At 38.2% G+C, this 23,187-nt stretch overlaps 1 protein-coding gene across 3 annotated transcripts in view; it reads right to left on the reverse strand.

Annotated features, from left to right (window-relative positions):
* znf423 (zinc finger protein 423) overlaps window positions 1-23,187 on the reverse strand; it is a 198,589-nt gene that overhangs the window by 62,436 nt on the left and 112,966 nt on the right. The window lies entirely within an intron of this gene.

Raw genomic sequence — 23,187 nt, forward strand, 5'->3', positions numbered from 1 at the left:
ATATCTTCGTGGAGCATGATCTTTACTGAATATCCTAATGGTTTTTGGCATATTAAAAAAAATAGATCATTTTGACCCATTATGACTGGCTTTGTGGTTGAGGGTCACAATTAAAAATTAAAATAACTAATTAATAATATCAATTGTTAAAAAAAAAAAAAACACAAAATTGTTAAACTGATTTCAAACAAGTTCTACTTCGAGTTCTAGTTCCCAGAATTCCTTCTGCCCTGTCAACTCCTCCATTTCCAGGCACACCCTCACCCAGAACCCCTGCTGTTGTAATTAAAGGTGTCCTTGACAGTGATATAGGTCCATTTTCACACCCCTGGACCCTAGACTTTTTTTTATTCCTTTTATCATTTTCTCCCTTTTTTAACAAACCAATCTTCCACATCAGCAGCTCAGTGAGACCAACCAACCACACACACACACACACACACACACACACACACACACACACACACACACACACACACACACACACACACCCCCACCGGGGTGTGTGATGTAAGGTGTAGCTGAGACCTCCTCTTTCTCTCCGCTCTGACTTGATGGAGGTGCTAAAGTCTTGATGAGTCTGTGGGGACCTCACACAGAGTCGGAGAATCAAACATGCTGCGATATTTGCATACTTTTATTCGTAACTGTGGGTATGTACGTGTGGGTGTGAGAGAGGAAAAAGGAAAGAAAAGAAGACAAAGGGTAACTTGCACGGCCTATGTAGTATCCGCAGCACTTCGCTTTGATTTTAGCTATTATATTTCGACCCCTCACTCAGCAGATGTCTATTTCCTCTTTGTAAATGACTCCTCACCACAGTACGTCACAAATACTATTCCGTGCGACAAAACAACATCGCTATGATGACACACAAAAGGATCAAGCTGCTTACAGTGTGTCAAAGTCATTTTTAATTGGTATATCTATACAAAATCACTTTATTTATTCTGAATAATGAAAACAGATCAGAATACACTTTGTGTGTTTTCATTTAACCTTTGCTTAAAGGCATAATTTACTCACCCTCAAGCCATCATAGCTGTATATATGAGTTTCTTCTTTCAGACGAATACAGTTGGAGTCATGTTAAAAAATGTCCTGGCTCTTCAAAGATTTATAATGCAAGTGAATGGCTGTTGAGGTTCTGAAGTCCAATAAAGTGTGTCCATCCTTCATAAAAAGTGCTCCATGTGGCTCCGAGGGGTTAATAAAGGCCTTCTCAAGTGAATCGATGTGCTTGTGTAAGAAAAATATCCATATTTAAAGCTTTATATAGGCGAATACGGTGTCGGACGCGGAAGCCCAGTGGAGATAGCAAAACAAAACACCTGTCATAATCAAGTAGTACAAAACAAGGATGTGTAAAGAAAAATGTCGGAGGATTTCGATATTAGCCAAGAGGATAGTTAGTTCTTGTGAGACGAACATAATCTTACGCTACACTTACATCCTACGTCACCTGCTGGAACGCCACTCTCTTGAGAGTGTGCATAATACAAACAAATACACTTTTTTCCCCCAAAATTTTCCAGAATTATTTATAATAATTCACGCTATTATTTTTTACCAATAATTATTTATACAAAATTTTGAAATGGGAGTAGTTATTGGCAGCTAAAACGAAATCTAAATGTACTATTAAAATGTTAAAATAAATATTCAATGAATAATGGAAAAATACATTGAAATCACACAAAATATTACAGAAACTAAAAATGAAAACTAAAAATAAATAAAATATTCAATGAACAATGTAAAAATAAAAAAGAGATTGAAGACAAATTGCACTTACTAAAACAAAATAAAAAATAATAAATAATACAATATATAAATATAAAAATAAAATAAAATGACAAAATCACACAAAATATTACAGAAACTAAAATTAAACAAAAAAAGAAAATATATATATATTTATATATATATATATAATACAAACATACAAACAATAATATAGCAGCATACATATATAACTACAATAAAAAATACAAACCTTTTTTCAAATTTTGCACAATTATTTTAATAAGTTCCTTTGACCTAACAGAATTCAAGTAGGTATATACTATGGAATATAATTCATGCTTGTTTATTCACAAAAATAGGATTAGTTATTGTCAACTAAAACTAAATCTAAAACTATTAAATATTTTAGAATAAAAACTATAAAAAAATATATCATAACAGCATATAAATAACAATAAAACAACACTGGCAAATACAAGCCATATAAAATTACAATAAAATAAATTAAGAATTTATTGAATGATTGCGTAAAGTTTTAAATATGGATATTTTTCTTACACAAACGCGTTCATTCACTTCAGAAGGCCTTTATTAACCCCCCGAAACAATGTGGAACACTTTTTATGATTGATGGATGCACTTTATTGGACTTCAAAATCTCAACACCCATTCACTGCCATTATAAAGCTTGGAAGAGCCAGGACATTTTTAAATATAACTTTTAAATAAATATCTAAATATAAAAATGAATTCGTCTGAAAGAAAAAAGTCATACACACCTAGGATGGCTTGAGGATGGCGAATAAATCATAATTTTAATTTCTGGGTGAACTATACATTTAACAAGCTGTGTCGTTTATTCTTGCTACTTAACATTAAAGCCTTGATACAAAAAGACTTGTATTTGCCCATTCATGAACCCATAGCACAGTTGGACTGCTTCTTTAGTGTTTGGACTACATCAAAATTGGTACGACAATTTCTGCCAGCAATGACTGTGCACCCCTAACCTACTTGGACCAACAATCACAAGTCACAGAAGCAAATTCCACGGGCCGATGTCATGCGGCATTAAATGATGAATCCAAAAAGACTCTCTCTATGTGTTATATAGTTGACCAGTCAGAGACTAGGTTGTTTTTACAAGGGTTAATAAGCTCTGAACACGCACGCACTCGTGCGGATCAATGATGTCTGGGTCGAGGCTGGATAAGGGATTGTGGCAGACTAGAGCAGGCCTCGGGGCACAAACCCCACACCTTTAATCTGCCCCTCCAGCTTTTATCCATATACGTCCAGAAAAGAGCAGAAGCGCGTCTTTAATACGCACACACATACGTGTTAAGACAACATCTGTGGAAAGTTAGCACTTCTAACTCTCTTTCGGTCTTCAAAACACACACACATTTAAATAGATACAAACTGTAATATGATTACTTCGCTACAGGGAAGGACACATTATGTGGAATTGAAAATGAAGAGAATATGAGATGAAGGCAGAAAATCTCCCATAATTATTCCAACTCTCTGACTGTCATCCGATGTCTACCGAAACCTCACGTCACAATGACAACCTCAGGGTGGTTTACTGCCTTTCCACTCCGCAACAAATCTGTGTCCATTCCTGCAGGCTTCGTTTTTCAACCTTCATGTTTTGTTGAGATTGACATAACTCTTTTTATGTTTGTGGTATGAGAAATCCCAATGATATGTACAACTCTAACAACTTTCTTCTTTTCAAAAATTTTCTAAATTATTTTAATTACAGAATTTAAGTAGGTATATACTATGGAAGATTATTCACGCTATTTATTTATTTTTTTTTACCAGGAATTATCCATACAGTTTTTAGAAATGGCAGTAGTTATTGGCAACTAAAAATAAATTTAAAATTATTATTAAAATTTTTAAATATAAATATTCAATGAAAAATGATAAATTACTAATTTCTACTAAAATCCACTAAAATGTAGTAATTATTCTAATAATTATTAAAACTAAAATAAAAAGTAAATAATGTGATATATAAATATAAAAGAACTAATAAAATGACAAAAGCACACAAAATATTACTAAAACTAAAAACGAAAACTGAAAATATAACAATAAAAAAATAAATTGTATTTATTTTGTAATTAATACATTTCAAAAAAATTCAAAATTATTTTAATCTTCTTTTTTTTTTACTAAGCTATTCATACACTGCCAACCGAAACTAAATCTAAAACTATTATTACATTTTTTAATAAAATAAATATTCAATGAAAAATTTAAAAAGAAAAAGAAAAACAAAAAGAGATTGAAGACAAATTACTAATATTACTAAAACTAAAACTAAAATTAATTAATGCAATACATAAACATAAAAAACTAATAAAATGACAAAAGGACACAAAATATTAATAAAACTTAAAATGAAAACTAAAAGCAAATAAAAAAATATTAATAAATACTATACAAATAACCCTAAAATAACAAGTAAAAACCTTTTTCAAAAATTTCAAAAATTATTTTAAGTTCTTTGACATAACAGAATTCACGTAGGTATATACTATGGAAGATAACGCATGCTTTTAAAAAAAATTAAACTATTCATACACTTTTTAGAAATGCAAGTAGTAGTTTTTGCCAACCTAAACTAAATCTAAAACTATTACTAAATTTTTGAAAAAAATAAAATAAAATAATAATAATTCAATGAGAAATGTAAAAAAAGAGATAAAAAAGGAGATTGAAGACAAATTACATATAATACTAAAACTAAACTAAAATAAAAATAATTCAATATCTAAATATAAAAGAACTAATAAAATGACAGAAATCACAAAATATTACTAAAACTAAAAATGAAAACTGAAAATATAAAAATAAAAAAATCTAAATATTATTAAATACTATAGCAGCATACAAATATAATTAAAATAACAAATACAAACTTTTTTCAACATTTTTACAAAATTATTTGCATAAGTTCCTTAGACCTAACAGAATTCATGTTTTTTTTTTTTTTTTTTTTTGGAATTGGGATTAATTATTGTCAACTAAAACTAAATCTAAAACTAGCAATACAATTTTTAAATAAGAGCATATAAACACCACTAAAAGTACATTGGCAAATACAGGCCACATAAAAATACAATAAAATGAATTAAAAACAACTGGTAAAAGTGTACACCAGTCAAGAATTTCAAAGTGAGAATTCATTGCATTACTGAATATTTTACATCAAGGTGTTTCTAAAACCCACAAGAGGTGAAAAATGCTTCATGGAGTAGAGTTGAAACTGTGTTTACAAAATCAAAGCCATACTTCAATGTGTGATTTTTAAGCTATAAAATGGACCTGGGAGTCTCTGAGACACAAAACAGAACATTTGGGTTAAACAAGCCAGCACAGCTGAAACCTCTGAGCTGTGAACCACTGCAGATGCAGCTTGGAATTACTTAATGTCTAAAAAACCAACCAAACCATTTTGTCAGTGTTTTAACATTTCCTCACACAAAAGTCAGGTCATTTTTACCATAATCTATTTATAACTCGGTGTAGTTTGGAGCCCCCCTTTTTTAAATCAACAGTTATAGCACAGGTATCAGATTAATTACTGCAGGAGCGCTTTTAACATCTGCTTCAGTGTCATGTCTAGCGGGGCGAGCGTGTTCTCCGGCCTCGGCGGAGGTGTGAAGGGTGCGAGTTAAAATAAGAACAGTGGCGTCTGGGAAGGCGGCTGACTGGGAGCCACAAAGACACGTCGAACGCTCTGTTTCCTTAGAAACACCGCCACACCATGGAAGTGTGCAGCGTGTGTGTGTCGATGATTGAGTGTGTGATGGTATGGGCGGGATGTTAGCGCGCTGTAAACACCGCAGGAGGCGGTTTTGTGTTTGAGAATGAGTGTGATATGCGACTAAATTGCATTGTAGTAAGCATTGTCGAAGAACGTACTAGATTACCAACGCCGAGTTCTCAGGGTAGATTACAGGGGCTTGTGTATGTTTGTGCTTCGGCGGGAGTGTGTGTGCATACTAAGAAGAGATAGCAAACGTAATGACCAGCTAAGACCGCAAAACAACACCGAGGATGAAGGATTGTGCTCGTCAGTCTATTTGCAAGTAAGTCAGGTAATGGCGCAAATGGGTACGTCGTACTTGTAAGAGCATACTTTGCTAACGATGGAAGCACAAATGCGTCCAAACTCTTCTGGACGTCCCTAAAGGTATCCGCGGCTCCTCCACAGAGTGGGCGGGCTCGAGTCGTGGCCCCGCTCGCTCTGGCGGTCAGTGCCGCTGGTTGCGAGTGCGGTGTTGAGAGCTGCAGGTAGCTAAAGGAGAGGAGAGGAGGGAAGGCGTAGGCTTCATGCTTTATGTTTTCAGTAATTAAAACAGCATTAGGCTATTTATTTTCTCTCCCCGTGCGTAGCTGATTGGGCATGAGGGAAATGTGGGACTCGCAAAGCCGAGAAAAGAGCACAATTACACGCCATCAGCAGACAACATTAACTCACTAATAGGAACACGGCAATAAAAGTTTATTATTATGGTGTAGCGATGATTGCCTGGTTTAAGCTAACATTTATAATACTTAGCGATGATTAGGAGGCGAGGGCGGGTGAGGGGGGAAGGGTCACGAAAGATAACGGAAGATGGAGCGGGAACCTTTTCCTCCTGCCTTCTCCTCGGCGCATTTGATCGGGGAGAGAGCAGGATAAGGCTGAGGGTCTGTTCCTGAGAGGATAGCACTCATTAGCCAGCCTTCCAGACCTCCATTATCTTCTTCTTCGCTAATGTTCTCTACCACTTATTCAAGATGGCTCACCTCCACACGGATCCCACGCTATTGGCTGCCGCCGTAATGAGCGAGAGATGCGGTCGGAGCCGAGTAAGTGTGTTTAAAATGAGTTTGCTCTTCGAGCGCCCTTTCCCCGGAGAGGCGACGGCGAGATGCGTAACGCCTATGGATATGTTGATCCTCTTCTTATGGAGGACCCTCATAGACCCCGCTCACCCTGTAAACGCACACATACTGCTGAGTCTAGGCAAATACTACCCAGCAGCACCTGGCATGGCGAGCGATTAATGTATGCAAAGCTACTTAAAAAGAGAAGTGGGGCTGCTGGAGGAAAACTAAAAATATGATGATGAGAAAAGCATGAGAAAGAGAGCGAAAGATTTGTGCCGATGAGGAAGAGAAAGGTACAGGCTGAGGACACAAGTGTGGTTGCCTCTGTTACGAAACCTAGTGAACTGCCTTGTTGTCTTAGAAAGCAGCTGCCTATTTAGGCCCTGTCCACACGAACACGGTATTTTCTAAACTGCTTCTGTTTTTGTGCAATTTGGCTGTTCATCCACACAAAAATGCAGTTTCACTGAAACCAAATCTGTTTGAAAACTCCTGCCAGGTTGAAGATTTTCAGAACTCTGGTTGAAGTGTTCTCAAGTAGCCGGTGAAATTGAACATTTTGGCTTGTGACGTCAGAGTGCGAGCTTTTTTCAGGCTTCTGAACACACCTTCAGGACCTTAAATTGTGTTCTGAACAAGACTTCTTTCTTCTTCGAAACACAACTTAAGATATAGGTCTCTGACACTCCCATAGACAGCAAACGTACCATGTTCAAGCCTCAGAAAAGTACCAAGATGATTGACAAAGTAGTCCATGTGACGTCAGTTCAACTGTTATTCTACCAAGCTACGAGAATACTTTTTGTGAGCAAAGAAAACAAAAATAACAACTTTATTACACATTTTCATCTGCGAAGGTCCTACGGGTTTGGAACAACATGAGGGTGAGTAATTAATGACAGAATTTTCATTTTTGGGTGAACTAACCCTTTAATAACTGAAAGGCTGTCGCTCATTTCAGTTTATCGTCATCTCAGAAAATTCCGCTATAATGAATGAATCTCTCTCTACGCTGAAAAATAATATCTTATTTACATCGCGTCTACTCTTTGTTCATGATAATGAGAGGACTCGTTTGAGCTTGTTTGGAATCTGACTAACTGGAATGCCTCTGATTGGCCATTGCATTCCAGAAATCAACAGATATGTCTGTGATTGGCTGCAATGGTCAACACTGCTAAAACAGAGCGTAAACACAAATACACATTGGATTCTGCCATCTACATTGGCAACAACAATAGTTTACCACTAGCACACTGCTAAGCTAAAATACTCATAAACGTATCTATCCACCAATCCATCTATCAAAAGTTTCGGACATTCAAAGTTTATGTGTATCCAAACTTAAAAATTTGCTATAGGATTTTTTAAATGTTAAATGCTATTCCATATCATGTTTGCAACCATTCAAATTAAAGAACATAATTGGGATTTCAAAAAGCACTCTTAAATCAATTCTGAATAATATTTGAGGAAAAATACAGTATATTTGAGGTTTAAGAGCTCGTTTTAAATGAATTATATAAATTATATCAAAATAATTATATTATATTGACTACTCTAAAATATGAGACACTAATGTTTCATGAGAATAAGACAAATGTTTATTCGATAACTGTTTTATTTCCTATTTGTGTTAATGTATATGCTTTATTTTTTTTAAGATGAACTGTTTTCTGGATTAAACTGTTGTTTCCTGACATCCTGTCATAGCTATGCAAAGATTTGATTTCAAAAACACAATCATAGCTATTAAACTATTTCTTGTTGTGATTTTAAATCTGTATTTAACCTCAGAACGATCTCAAAGTTAAAGGAGGTGCTGATTTTGTGGTGTCTATGCTTTTAAATCTTCATTCAAGAAATGAAGGATTTTTCAAGTCTGACTTTACACTACTGTAATGTTAAATGTTTGAAACTTTTATTAGAAATGTAGAAAAGCAATCAGAAAGTAATTAAATGTAATCAGATACATTACCTTAATAAAGTAATTGAAATAGTTACACTACTTATTACATTTTAAATAGGGTAATCTGTAAGCTATTACATTTCCAAAGTAAACATTTCCCTCATTTCACTTTGGTCTGTCTGCCATCTTGTTTTTTGAATCTAAAGTTGTCGCAGCGCAATCTGGCATTACTTTCTCTGCAAATGCAATGTTGCCTTAGAATTTAGCCAAAATTATGTATCTTAGGAGGCAGCATAATTACTCTGCCTACCTTTTGGAACAGACTTCACGGCTATAATGCTTTAAAATGCTGCCTACGGAGGCAGCTCGCTAGGTTTTGGAAGGGAGCAGTGGAGTATGAGAGAGATAGGGCGGCCTTTCCTTCTTTGCTATTCTCTCCACGTCAGGGGGATAAATTATTCAGAGCCCAGGGAGACTCTGGCCTCATCGTGTAATGAGAAGGACACGCATTGATACCAAATATTGCTGTTGGGAAACTATCGATTGGAGAGCTATTTGTCCAGAGTTTGGTCTGGAAGCGAAAGCTGTCAGCGGCTTTTAATATGACTGACACTTACGAAGCCCAACTCACAGTTCGCCCTCCTCCCTCCCCATCTATCCATCCATCCATTCCTCCCTCTTCATCCATCTCTACCATTCCCTCACGTCCCTCCAGTATAAAGGGGATTTACTGACAGAGGAAGGAGGGGGCCGAGGTGTGAGCGAGACAAAATGCGCACAGTACGAAGAGCAAGAAACACTGTCAATAAGGTGCCAGCAGCACAATTAACGCCTGCAGGAAATGCAGCGAGTCAGCACAGTGTTTACCCTTCGACCTCTGACCCCACATCCAAAGGGCACCGAAGAGTGAAAACATGCATGTCTTGTTCCCAACACTCAGATCTAGTTCAAAATAGTTAGTCTGGTGCATAAAAGTGAGGCGAGAGTATCAAGTAGCTTTTATGCTTAACTTCCCCTCTGTCCTTGGGTGAACACTGGTGTGTAGCTGTGCTAGAAGATCTGGCCCAGGAGGGGAGAGGATGCTTGCTTTGGCCTGGAACTGAGAAGTTCTGGCTTTCCTTTGGGGTGGAGGGTACGCAGAGGAGGCTTGTGGTTCCTCCAAGGTGGTCTGATGTCCCTGCCGAGTTTCAAATGGAAAATCTGAAGCTCTCTTCCTCACACGGATGTCTCGGTGTTCGCATGAAACCATTCTGGCATTATTCAGACATCGGGGCAAAACATGAGGAAATATATAAAAGGAACACAACGCAACGCCAAATCGTTCACAAATATGTTTAAAAAGTGTTTTTTTCTAAATACGATGTCTTTGGGAGCAGCATGTACTGTAGCAGCGGCAAGGTGATGCCACAGTCAGCCCCACATCACATGCACTGGAATGCGTGGAGCGCTAACGGCCGTCTACGACAGCGCGGTCGGTGGCCTGAGAGAACAGCGGACAGTAATAACCCTCCTCTTTCCCTCTTTCACACACACACACAGACCTACAATTACAACATCAATGTGTGGCAGAGATAAAAAAGAACCCAAAACATCATTACAATTAGAGTCTCCAGACTCTTCAGAGGGCAGAGAGAAAAAGGAGAGGAGGTGAAAGAGACATAAGAAGAGAAATGAGAGAGAAAAGAGAGACTTAATGAGAGGGGGGGGGGGGGAACCTACAACAACAAATCCTCTGATTCTAAGCTAGCTTTTTCAGATAACTTCAGCTCAATACTCAAATCAGGTCATTACAGTCTTAGTCGGGTTCACTTCGCAGCTTATTCTGGCCAATAACCGTACACTTGTGTGTCTGCCTGACTTATAAAATGACTACAGTTCCTTTTTATTTCAAATAGATTATACATTCAAAATCTAATCTCCAGTATTCAGTGTTAAATTAACCTTCGGAAATCATATATGCTGATTTATTATCAGTGCTGGAAACTGTTGTGTTGCTTAGTATTTTTTTGGAACCTGTGATACTTTTTTTTTTTTTAGAATTCTTGATGAATAAAAAGAACAGCATTTATTTAAAATAAAACTCTTTTCTCACAATATACAATACTGTTCAAAAGTTTGGGGTCAGTACATTTTTATTCTTTTTTTTTTAAAAGAAATTATTACTTTTATTCAGCAAGGATGTGTTAAATTAATAACAATTGACTAATATTGTTAGAAAAGATTAATTTTTTAAATAAATGCTGTTCTTTTTTAACTTTTTATTCATCAAAGAATACTGAAAAAAAAAACGATATAAAAATTTGGTAGCACGACTGTTGCCAACATTGATAATTCTTATAATGATTTCTGAAGGATCATGTGACACTGAAGACTGGAGTAAAGGCTGATAAAAAATTTAGCTTTGCATCACAGGAAAAAATAATATTTTAATGTATATTAAAATAGAAACCGTTATTTTATATTGTAATAACATTTTTGCAGTATTATTGTTTTTTTCTGTAGTTTTTATCAAATAAATGCAGTCTTGAGGAAAGTAAGAGACTTCTTTAAAAAACATTACAAGTCTTACTGATCCCAAACTTTTAAACAGTGTATATTTATTAATAGTTTTAGAACTACCATTTTAAAGTTTAGAGTAGGTGCATTTTTTTATGTTTTTGAAAGAAGTCTCTTATGCTCACCAAGGCTGCTTTTATTTGATCAAAAAGAAAAAAAAATACAGAAACAATTAAATATTCTATAATATTATTACAAAAAAAAACGTTTTCCATTTTAGTAAATTTTAAAATATAATTTATTCCTGGGATAGCAAAGTTTAGCAGCCAGTATTCAGTTTCACCTTCGAAGTCATTGAAATATAGTAGAGTTGGTGCTCCAGAAACATTTACTATTATTATTAATTTTAAAAACGTTTGTGCTACTTTATATTTTTAGGGAAAGCATGATACTGTACATTTTTAGAATTTGTCTAATTTGATGAATAGAAAGCTGAAAAACTGATTTATTTGATCTAAAAATGTTGTGTAACAATGTTTTTAAACAATTTTAATTTTTTTTTTCAGTAAAAAATCTGAGTAACTTTGCAACTACTTTATTTACAAACACAATGGTAAAAACTCAACTTGACTCATTATTTACATGACATCATGCAAACTGATTCAAGCCACACATAAGTGCATCAATCGGTCAGTGAGAAAGGCAGATGACATTTAGTCTTAAAATGGTGTTCAATTGCAAACTAAGAGCAGAAATCAAACTAAATGTTGCAATGCTTCAATGTTTTATGGCTCAACTGACTTTTTATTCACACACTGACATCTGTGCTTGCCATTCACACTTAAGCCTACAAGCAAACTCTCACGCAAGACAAATAAGTCTCAGAGAGATGCACACATGGACAGGTGCCTTTAAAAGAGGCCAACGTCTCATTATGAACGTGCATTTGAAGTGCGCGTGTCTTTGACAGCATATAAGTGTGTGTCATTGCGGCATGTGTGTGTTGTAAGTGGGGGAATCTAGGCCCTGTTAAACCCGGCCCTCCTCAGGGACTGCTCAGCTGGTGAAGGGGGCTGGGGGGGTTGGCACAGGGGTCCGTAGCTCTAAGAAGTCAAATTACCTCTGAGCCCGTCTCATCAGCTCCTCGCACACCCACACGCCACACACTCATTAATGGCGTACTCACCAGAATATTAGCACAGACAGGATGAACGGCACCAAAGTAACACTCACGCTGCAAGCCATGGACATAAAACTCTCGGAGCAACTATCCACGCTTCGCTACACGCTCGCGCGCATACGCAACGCGCAAACACACAAAGGGATGCGTGCAAATATCTTCAAATAAACGTAACACATTCTCTCGCACACACACATACACACACAGGGGCATTCTTGCGGGTCTCTAATGAAGCCCCAGTTGTGACGGCATGGAGGCGTCTGAGGCTCCGGCGGGATAATTATGCCGCTCCCTCGCAGCTGAGTTTGGCAGATGTAGGGGAGGGGTGCGAGCGGCGCCGAGCACGGAATAACGAGCGCGGGGGAGCGGAGGTGGGATTCGGCACGGACCCCGCCATCCGCCATTAGCAGCTTGGCACCGTCACAAATGAGTGTTTTTCACCAGAGCACCGGGAAGGGCTGCGAAATTCCAACAAATTCTAAGCTCGCGCGCTGTCGCAACACCCAGAGACGGCGAGAGAGAGATCGAGAGAGAGAGAAACACAAACAAAAGCAGGGTGGAAACAGAGGAAGATGGGAAGGGAGGGGGGGAAGGTTCACGCCGCCATGACCGGATTTGTCACCTCTCTCAGCGCAGGGAGCGCCGAGCGTGGCACCATGGGAAATTACCAAATCAGAATGCATTGATTTTCTTCAGGGAGGAGGCAAAAACATTCCTGAAAAACTGACATGGTTGAGAATTAAGAAGGAGATTGTATCAGACCTTTGTATTATTGAGAGCAGAGAGTGGTAGACTTTTGTTTCGTGAGGATGCCGAATAAAAGCGCTCTATTGTACGCCTCTGGTACGCGGGGACCGCGAACGCATCGGGCCGACTATTACATCCTCCTCTCTCTCTCTCTCTCTCTCGTACCTCCTCGACTTCCATTTGTCTCTCTTTGTCCTCTTGTACTGTAATTACCATAGTGTCGCCAAGGTAGGACCGCAAGCTTCACTCCAAAGAATAACTTAAAGTAATTGTATAACTGTGCGAGTATGTGTGCGACGGAGCTATCATAAGTGTGAAGAAGTCCCACAGCAGTGGACGGAAAATAATCTCCAAATGTTGTGCTTTCTGCCAGCTTTCTCTCCCACACATTTCAAGTCCTGAACGGTCCTTTTCCCAGGTTTGGTCAGCTGAGTCATCCGCCGCAGGGAGGTTGACCTTGCAGGCCCGAGTCACAGGAAATCGAGCCACAGCGAGCGCTGCCTTGACTGCGACTTCACCCCGTATCTGACGATCCGCGGCGTCTGCTACAGCTGTAGCGTTTAACACTCGCCATCTCTGTCACTAGCTAAAGAACAGCTGTTTTTGTTTCACAGCTCTTTTAGTAGACACAAACTGCTTCAAAACATAGTGAGCTGCAATATGAAGAACCTCTCCTAAAATCGGTATAGACAATTTGGAAAAACAAATCACTTTGGCATCAACATACTCCACACGAATAGAGGGAGGGAGATTTCCAATAGCTTTCAATAGAGTTACCAGACAATAAACAGGATAGCATCTATACTTTTCTGTATCGAATGAAATGTAAATATTTATAAGTCCATGTTTCTCTTGGCTCATCCGCCATCTTGAGCTTATCGGAATGCATTATGGTACAGCATCCTCTCTAAAGGACTCAAATTGCCTTTGAAGTAGGCCATAAGAGATATCTTAAGATGATGAGTCTTCATGTTGGGAATGTGCCTTACTTGGTTTTGAAACTGAACAAATAAGTGTCACTCGTTCATTCATTCCACTCGGTCCGTCTTCCTCTCTCTGATGGTAAATGATCAATTTCAAGGTGACCCTGGCTGAATTACGGTGAGTGTTTTGTGCGGGCGGGCGGGCGGCTGCAGCCTGGACCCAGTAATTAACACCAGCGCCTAATGAAGTCCAGCTGCTCACCGCGCAGACTGAGAGGCTGCCAAAAACCAGGAGAGCCCCTGTCAGCCAGCCTCATCCTCCTCACTCGCTCTCACTCGCTTCCGAAGGTCAACCTCCCTCATCAGCACCCGGTCAGTTCATCTCTCTCTCTCTCTTTCTCCCTCCCTCTGTATCTATTCCTCTAGCAACATCTCTGTACCGAGCAGGGAGGGAAAAGCACTGATCATGCATTCCTCTCATCTCATCCCTTGTTCCTTGCCAAATCTCCCCTCTGTCCCACAGACCCCTCCCCATTTCACCCGTCGCATCTTTATGATACCCAGTAATCTTCTTCTACCCTCACTCATTCTCTTAATCTCTTCATCGGTTTTCCATCTGAAATTGTTGTACGAGTTCAAGGTGAAATATTTGAATATGTTGGTGATGCCGAATAGCCAGTGAGGACACAGCATGATAAAATTGAGCCAATCACAGAGTTCCTTCTATATCTCAAACTTCTAGACTTTGTTTACACACTCACACACACAGAAAAAAAAAGTCTAGGGGACATTTCCATTTTTTTTTAAAGCCCACCAGGTGAAAAGCGCAAGTTAAACTAAGTGGACATAATATAGTTAAAAAAAAAAAAGTGACCCTGGACCACAAATCCAGTCTTAAGTAGCATAATTACATTAGTAGCAATAGCCAAAAATACATTGTATGGGTCAAAATTATCAAAAAAAAAAAATTGAATGCCAAAAATCATTAGGATATTAAGTAAAGATCATGTTCCATGAAGACATTTTGTAGATTTTCTACCATAAATATATTAAAACTTAACTTTTAGTTAGTAATATGCATTGCTAAGAACTTAATTTGGACAATTTTAAAGGTGATTTTTCTCAATATTTAAATTGTTGCACCCTTTTGTATCTCAGCCACATATTGTCCTATCCTAACAAACCATACAATCAATGGAAAGCTTATTTATTTAGCTGATTTAACTTTTATTATTATTTTTTTCTTTATTCAAGAATAATGTTTGAGGAAAAATATATCTGAGGTTAAACAGCCCATTTTAAATGAATTATACTACAAAAAAATTGTTATTATTTTTTTTCAACACTTTTTGGGGTTGAATGTATATTTCTATTCAGTGTTGGGAAGTTGTAACTAGCTACATATAATGTAAATGTTAGATAATGATATAGGGAAAGACCAAAAATTTAAGTTAAGTAGAACCAAAAAAGCTGATTCATGAATGAATCATTGACTGTATCAAGTGATTCACTGAAAAGATGCAACTCAAAAAAATTGTTCTTTTACAAATGGAACATTTGGACATAAAACTCTCGGAGCAACTAGTTCTGTAACAATAATGGAAGAATAACAATAACAACATAGATTCTTGTTAAAAATCGCCAGGAGACCTGGAATATATAGTGACGGAGTCATCTGTGTCCTTTTTGAAACCTTAAAGATTCAGTCCATTTATTGTAATAGCATAGATTATTAAAAAGGAAGATTATTTTGTCATATATAATATAGTAACAATAATTGTGTATCCCAAGTTCTTATAAGGTAACAGACTTTCCTCAATAAATCATGATTTGAGCTAACAGTCTGTATTCCAAACAAACTCTGAAAAGTTACAAGTTCAAGTTTAAAACTTCTGAACAATATACCACTAGTTAATGAACGCTCTAAACAAACCGGATGTAACTCAAAGCGAGAAACATAAACACAGAACGCCTCTGAGTTATACATACAACAAAACAAGGAGACAGACAAACAGCAGAGGCATGTTAGAGGCATACCCACAGGGTAAAAGTGAAGATTTAGAGTGAATGCTAAAAGAAACCTAACAGGGGAAAGGCCTATCTTAGATCTACCGTGTCCCACACCTTCAGTTTTTTTTTTTTTTTTTATCTACGAGTCACACCTCTGAATTCCCTTCTGGATTCATCCTTCCTGCCTTCCATCTCCTCTCCCACTCTGACTCCTATTCCGGATCAAAGCCAGGATTCCTGTCATACAGGCACCTCTCACCGCTCCTCAGAGAGCGGCCTTTGAAGAGTCCGACCCCAGGTGGCCCCTTCTCCCACACACGGGCTCGAGCACACGCACATACACTGAGGGGCCTCCACCCGTCTCTCTGGGACCTCCGCCCCCGCCCTTCCATCGAGAGTGTGCCTTCCCCTGATTCCCTGCGCATCTCACATAGAGCACTGATGAGCTGTGACATCCGCTTATTCCTTCCTCCCACACACACACACACACACACACACACACACTTTATATACTCACACACTGAGCTGATGTGCAGAGGCAAGATCACACCAGACAGCAGATGTTAATTATCAGGCAGTATTTAGGGGGCTTTATTTGCAGAGTTTACCTGGCACTGCTGTATCACCTGCACCGCTCTGCTTTTCTGACAACAACTAGGGTCAACTTGGGTTCTTATAAGCGCTATACCTTCTTTCACCTCTTCTTCTGCTAAATCACACACTCCTTGACCTCTGCACACTTTGATTGACCTCCTTAAAGGGACAGTTCAACCAAAATGGTTGTTTCCTTGCTATTACAATAAATGGGAACTTGAGCTTTCAAGCTTCAAAAAGGATACAAGGGCATGATTAAAATAGTTCATCTGACTCATGTTCCACATTTCAAGTCTTCTGAAGCCATATGATAAGCTTTTAAAGAGGGAAAGGCCAAAAGTTAATTGAAGTACAAAAAAAAAAAGCCTGATTCATGAATGAATCATCGACTACAGTTGAGGTCAAAAGTTTACACCCTCCTTTCAGAATCTGCAAAATGCTAATTATTTTACAGAAATAAGAGGGATCATACAAAATGCATGTTGTTTATTTAGTTCTGACTTGAATAAGATATTTTACATAAAAGATGTTTACATATAGTCCACAAGAGAAAATAATAGTTTAGAGAAAATTACAGAAAGTTCAAATGCTCACTGATGCTCCAGAAGGAAAAACTATGCATTAAAAGCTGGGGGTGAAAACTTTTTGAATTTGAAGATAGGGTAAATGTAACTAAATTTGTCTTATGTGAAGTATGTAAGTATCCTCTGTAGCCTCTGAGGGGCAGTACTAAATGAAAAAATATGATGTTTAGGTAAAATAAGAAAAATGTAGACATCTCCATTCTGTTCAAAAGTTTTCACCCCCAGCTCTTAATGTATAGTTCCTTTGGGAGCATCAGTGAGCGTTTGAACCTTCTGTCATAGGTGCATGTGAATCCCTCAGTTGTCCTCTATGTGAAAAGATGCATCTCAAAATCATACAGTCATTGTTGGAAAGGGTTCAAATAAACAAAAATGCTGAAAAACCAAAGAATTTGTGGGACCAAAAGGGTTTTTCTGAAGAAACGCGGGCAATTTAACTTTTCAGGACACACAAGGGACTCATGAACAACTATCACTAAACAAAAAAATACATCTGTGGATCATTTAGGTAACAATACAGTATTAAGAATCAAGGGGATGTAAACTTTTGAACAGGGTCATTTTTATAAATTCAACTATAATTTTCTCTTGTGGACTATATGTAAACATACTTTACGTGAAATATCTTATTCAGGTCAGTACTAAATAAAAAACAACATGCATTTTGTATGATCCCTCTTATTTTGGTAAAATAGTGAACATTTGGCAAATTCTGAAAGGGGGGTGTAAACTTTTGACCTCAACTGTGAGGAAAGAATGATTCATTCACAAATTGGACATTGCCAGTTCATTACATTATAAAAAAGAAAACAAAGATATATATTTGGTTAAACTAACCTTGTAACACTCCACCCTTATTACATTTCTCCCCCCTTCATCGCGCATCCATTGTGTAACGTCACGTGTACGTAAGGCCTCTTCGCCAGATACGACAGATGCCACTGTCACTCGAGAAAATAAATTCAGAATACTTAACGAATTAAGTGAGGAGCAAATTGCGGCTGGCCCCCTTTCATTATGCACAGATAGGCAGGCAGCTTGTTTGTCTTTTTAACAATTACCGCACGGCACGGAGAAGGGAGGGTTGGGAGGCTGACGAGCTCCTGATATCGCCGCTCCTTCCCCTCCACGGCAGCTGGCTGAGACACACCTGGACGGATCTGGGACGGCGGGGAGGGAAAGGGGGGAAACAGGGCAGCTGCACCTCTACCAGATTTACCTGAGAAAGATGTACACACATGCTGCTAACACACCGCCGTGTCAAAGATTCACTCAGATCTAGCGCTTCCTGTGTCAAAGATCGTGATTTATCGGTAAACCCGATTCACTAAAGACACATTCCTCGGCAGTGTTTTCTCTAAGCACACCTGCAACCCCTACCCAAGCGATTTCGCCACGTCGCCCGCAAGTGTACCTCATTTTCCATTCTGTTCCCACACCTTTTGGAGGAGGCTCCCCCTGAGCAGTTCTCTTATAGATCTCCAAACAGCTTGTAATTACCTTTAATAAACAGCATAAGAAGCAAATCAAGCGCAAACGTGGCAAAATGAGCTCTCGGGGGGATCAGACATCACTCAGCCTTGCAAACAAACATTTCGGCAAAACATTGCTGCCTCACTCCCTTTTCAACATGACATTCTCTGTGGGGGCTATTCAAAGGAGGGAGGAAGGAAGCGAGAGAGAAAGAGAGACAGTAAAGGAATGAAATCAGTGGCGTTTGGTCATGGAGAAAGTTGAGGGTCAGGTGCTACCACAGCATGTTTGAGCTTGAATCTGAATTCATACACATATCTGTATACAGTACAATAAGAACGCATGATACAGAAGTGTAATACTGGTTATTTATTTTATCTTTAAATTAATGAGACACTATAAATAACACTATAAATTACTTATTTAACACTATAAACTAATCATAACACTGTTAAAATGAATCATTAAAAATGCACAAATAAATATTTGGAATTTAAAAATTTTTATTATAATTTTTAGTGTTTACAGTACATTTATTTAGAAAAAAATGTATAGAATACTGTAGCATCAGCTATATAATGGATTTGGATTATTGGTCAATCCAATTGTTGCAATGTTGCAATGACCGTCATTTGTCAGTGCCTCACTTTAATGAGTGTGTAGATGACAGGAAGCAGCGGACGTTAGCTACATTAAAAACAGATGGACGCTATTTGAATGGGTTCCTATGGAGACCGGAACAGAAAAGCATTCAATCTGACGTTAGAATTCGTAATGGCGGCGCTCATCGTTTACTCAGGAAAAAGGTCTATACGCTTCATTCACCTGCTTCTTTTTATTTGTAAGGTATTGTTTTCGTTATATACTCATTTAAATCAGTAATCGATAATAATTATAACTTTACCATTACTTTACTTTGCGTGCCCTTCCTGACATGCTCTGGCGTGAGACACGGAGCTGGCGCGGGCGCAATCGCCAAACATATTCAAAGCAAGCCGCGCCACGGTCCTGACCGCATCATCACTGTCTTTACTGAGTGTTTTTAGCAATTATTTGCATTTATTCACATATGACTGGATGTGGTGGACTGTCACGATTTTGGCTAATGCATCAGAAGGATTGAAGTGGATATGCGCAAAGCCGCCCGATAAAGAAGTGGGTAACGTTACTCCACTACACCACTGGTTGCAACTATTGATTTGTTGAAAAACAATATTGACAATATTGTGTTTAAAATGTAGGCAACATTTAAAATGTAAAATGCTCACTTAATGTTACCTTTTTGTTGAACTGTTATATAAAATAAACAATTGCAATTTTCTGGATATTCCGAGAAAACGGCGTTCTTGCTCGTATTTTAAACATGAAAAATAACTCGCACAGGGCATGTTTCTGTATTGAAGAGAGTTTCTTAAATCAATCTTTATGTACAGTCTGTCAATATTTGTTCTTTGCTATTAAGTGCTACAAATATACTTTAAAGACACAATGAACAGCAGCGCGATTTTCTAAAGCAACATACTCTGGTATCCTATTATACGCGCGCTGCTGGTGTGAATACAGTCAGTTTTGAGCGCAAGAGATGAGGTAATTTGATGTTGTTTGATTGTTTATGGCACTCCCATGTTCCTGTTTGATAATAAAAGCGGCATTTTGCTTGTCAGAAATATATGCTCGGTTTTAATGTTACTTTATGAATTGAATGGCAAAGCATTTTGTTCGCGTACCCCTTTCCGTCACCTCACGTACCCCTGTTTGAGAACCACTGCTTTAACTTAATAAACAGTTGTTAATAAACAGTTGGTGGCTGGTGGTGCATAATAACTGGCGATGGACGGCTGCAGCTGTTCTCTGCGGCCAACAGCAGCCTTGTGGCTAGCACCCTGCATGTGGGACTTTACAGCGTTTATGCCCATCAACGATATACTAATTTTCTTTTTACAATACGTTCAGTAGGCCTCGTGATTGTTTTCAGCGACAGCCACTGTTTAAACTCGTCTTTCTCCAACCAGGTTTCCCCAAATTACATGTTCCCATTTTGCCGTCTGTTTCGCTCTATGCTTTCGCTACATGTGGAGAGCTTCACATCACCTTCCCGCGTTTGTCGCAAATTACGTGACATCAGCCGGACGCGCCCCGCCGTTGTTAATATTAAGAGGAAAATAAATATATTTATGCTTTTTTGGAGTCAAACACTTTGGACAACGCTTGAACAAAATTTAAGACCTCGTAAAAACGCGATTAAGACTTTTTAATACCTTTTAAGGGCCTTAATTTTCTCATAATTGATTTATCAACTTTTAATACTTTTTAAGACCCCGCGGACACCCTGCAAAAGAAAAAAAAATTAATTTTATGAAAGTTGAAATTCAGCTTTGTCATCACAGAAATAAATTACATTTCAAAATCTTTATTATTTATTTTGAATTGTAATAATATTTCAAAATGTATCTGTTATTATTGTATTTCTGTATTAAAAGCAGCCTTGGTGAGCATAAAACACTTCAAAAACATTAAAAAATCTTACCGACCCCAAACTTTTGAACAGTAGTGTATCAGGTTATGCAATGAAGCATTTCTACAGTCAGACAGCTGCCGCATTTGAAGCACACCGAATTAATAAATAAAACATAAAATATTGATTTTACATAATTTTATTAAATGTGAGGAATGAGACATGGACTTATACACAAACCATACTAGTATAGTTATGTAAGAAAAATATTTGAGCACAGAATGACCAATCAGAATCATGTCTTACCTTCGTAGTAAAACTCATATGCAGACGTGCAAGTGTTTAAGCGTGCACGTGTGTTGCACTGGATTTGGTCAAGCTCAACTCGCTCAATCTTTCTCTCTCCCTCTCTCTCTATTCACCTCTAGCAGCAGCGCACCCTCCATCATCCCCCTCAAACGTTGCCCAGCTCCTATGAGGTTCCGCCTGGCTAGCTCCAGGTGGTCTATGATGTGCATGAGGGGCTGTCATCTGTTCCCATGCTCACGTATTTGCCACATGGGCTGCAGTAGAGAGCGCCACACCATTAACAAGCCATAAAAACCAACCCAACCCTTTTAAAACATCAGAACACTGAGGAATAACTGCTCTCACCAAAGCCACTCAACCTAACATCGGCTCGGCGCGCACAATAGAGACATCAGGGGCTGGATAACAGGGAGTGACATGCAATGTGAAGGAATGATGATTTCTTTTGCTTTCATGACTACAGAATGGAGGGGGCTGGAGTATGGCTATACACACACACACACACACACACACACACACACACACACGTACACGTACACGTACACATACACAGTGTGGCCCTAGGCTAGACACTGGCTTGCTCGCGTACAGCCGCTCAGTGAAGTGAACCCTCATCCACATTATCTACATCCATTGACTCCTAAAGCTTCTTGTGTGCTGCCTCATTAAGTCTGCGCTGACACAGAGAGACCGCGCCAGGTCTCCTTTAGTAGCCAGCCTCAGTGCATGTGTGTGTGTATTTGTGTAAGAGAGTGTGTGTGTCTCTCTACTGCATGAGCTGGGCATCACCTCCAGCAAACTCGAAAGACATCACTTTCTGTTAAAAAAATAAGCGCCGGTCATCTTTATCGCAACGAGACAACCCGCAATCCTGACGGAGTGACTGCCTGCGCACATGAAAAAGGATTTTCGACAAACAATAGCTGTGATGTGACAAGACGAAGATTCAAATATGAAAAAGCGCACCCACAGTTTAGACAAGAAGACTATTATGACATCACAGAGAACACCCTGGGGTCAAACGGCAAGCATCTATGTGGCGTTGCCTTGACAACACTTGTGCGACTCGTGCTCCAGGCATTAGAATCACTGGGATGAATAACTAAGAATCAACGGTGACATTAGCGGTACTCTCTGGAGAGCAGCCTCATTCAGGTGTATGTGCGTTCATGCCCCTGGCCCAGCCCCATGCACAAATAACCACTATGGCAATGTGTGTGTGTGGGGGGGTATATATGTGTATTTGTGTGTAAACTGGCAGAGGGAATGAGGTATGGAAATCAAATGACATGATATAAGCTCCTTTTGACATCATATTCCACTACTAAAACTGCTTATTCCAAATTAAATGTCTTACAAAATCCAATTCAGTTTGTGAATTTGAAATAATGTAACAAACAAGACACAAAATTCCATTTTATAATTTGAATGTATATAACAATTTAAATAAACAGAATTGAAATTCTAAGAAACGTATTCAAAGAATTCAAAAAAGTATTCGAAAAAATTAGAATGAACTAGAAAAACTCAAAGTTGTGAAAAAATTGGCAGCCTTTATAGATAGAGAGATAGATAGATAGATAGATAGATAGATAGATAGATAGATAGATAGATAGACAGACTAGTAGAACAATAGATAGAATGATAGATCGATATATAGATAGAACGATAGATAAATATACAGATAGAACAATAGATGAAATGACAGACAGACGATAGATAGACTAGTAGATTGATAGAATGATAGAACGATAGATATAGATAGAACGATAGATAGATATATAAATGGAACGACAGATAAATATACAGATACAGTAGATAGAATGATAGAACGATAGATTAATTGAACGATAGATCGATAGAAC

This window comes from Garra rufa, chromosome 11, assembly GCF_049309525.1.
Source record: "Garra rufa chromosome 11, GarRuf1.0, whole genome shotgun sequence".
Lineage (NCBI taxonomy): Eukaryota > Metazoa > Chordata > Actinopteri > Cypriniformes > Cyprinidae > Garra > Garra rufa.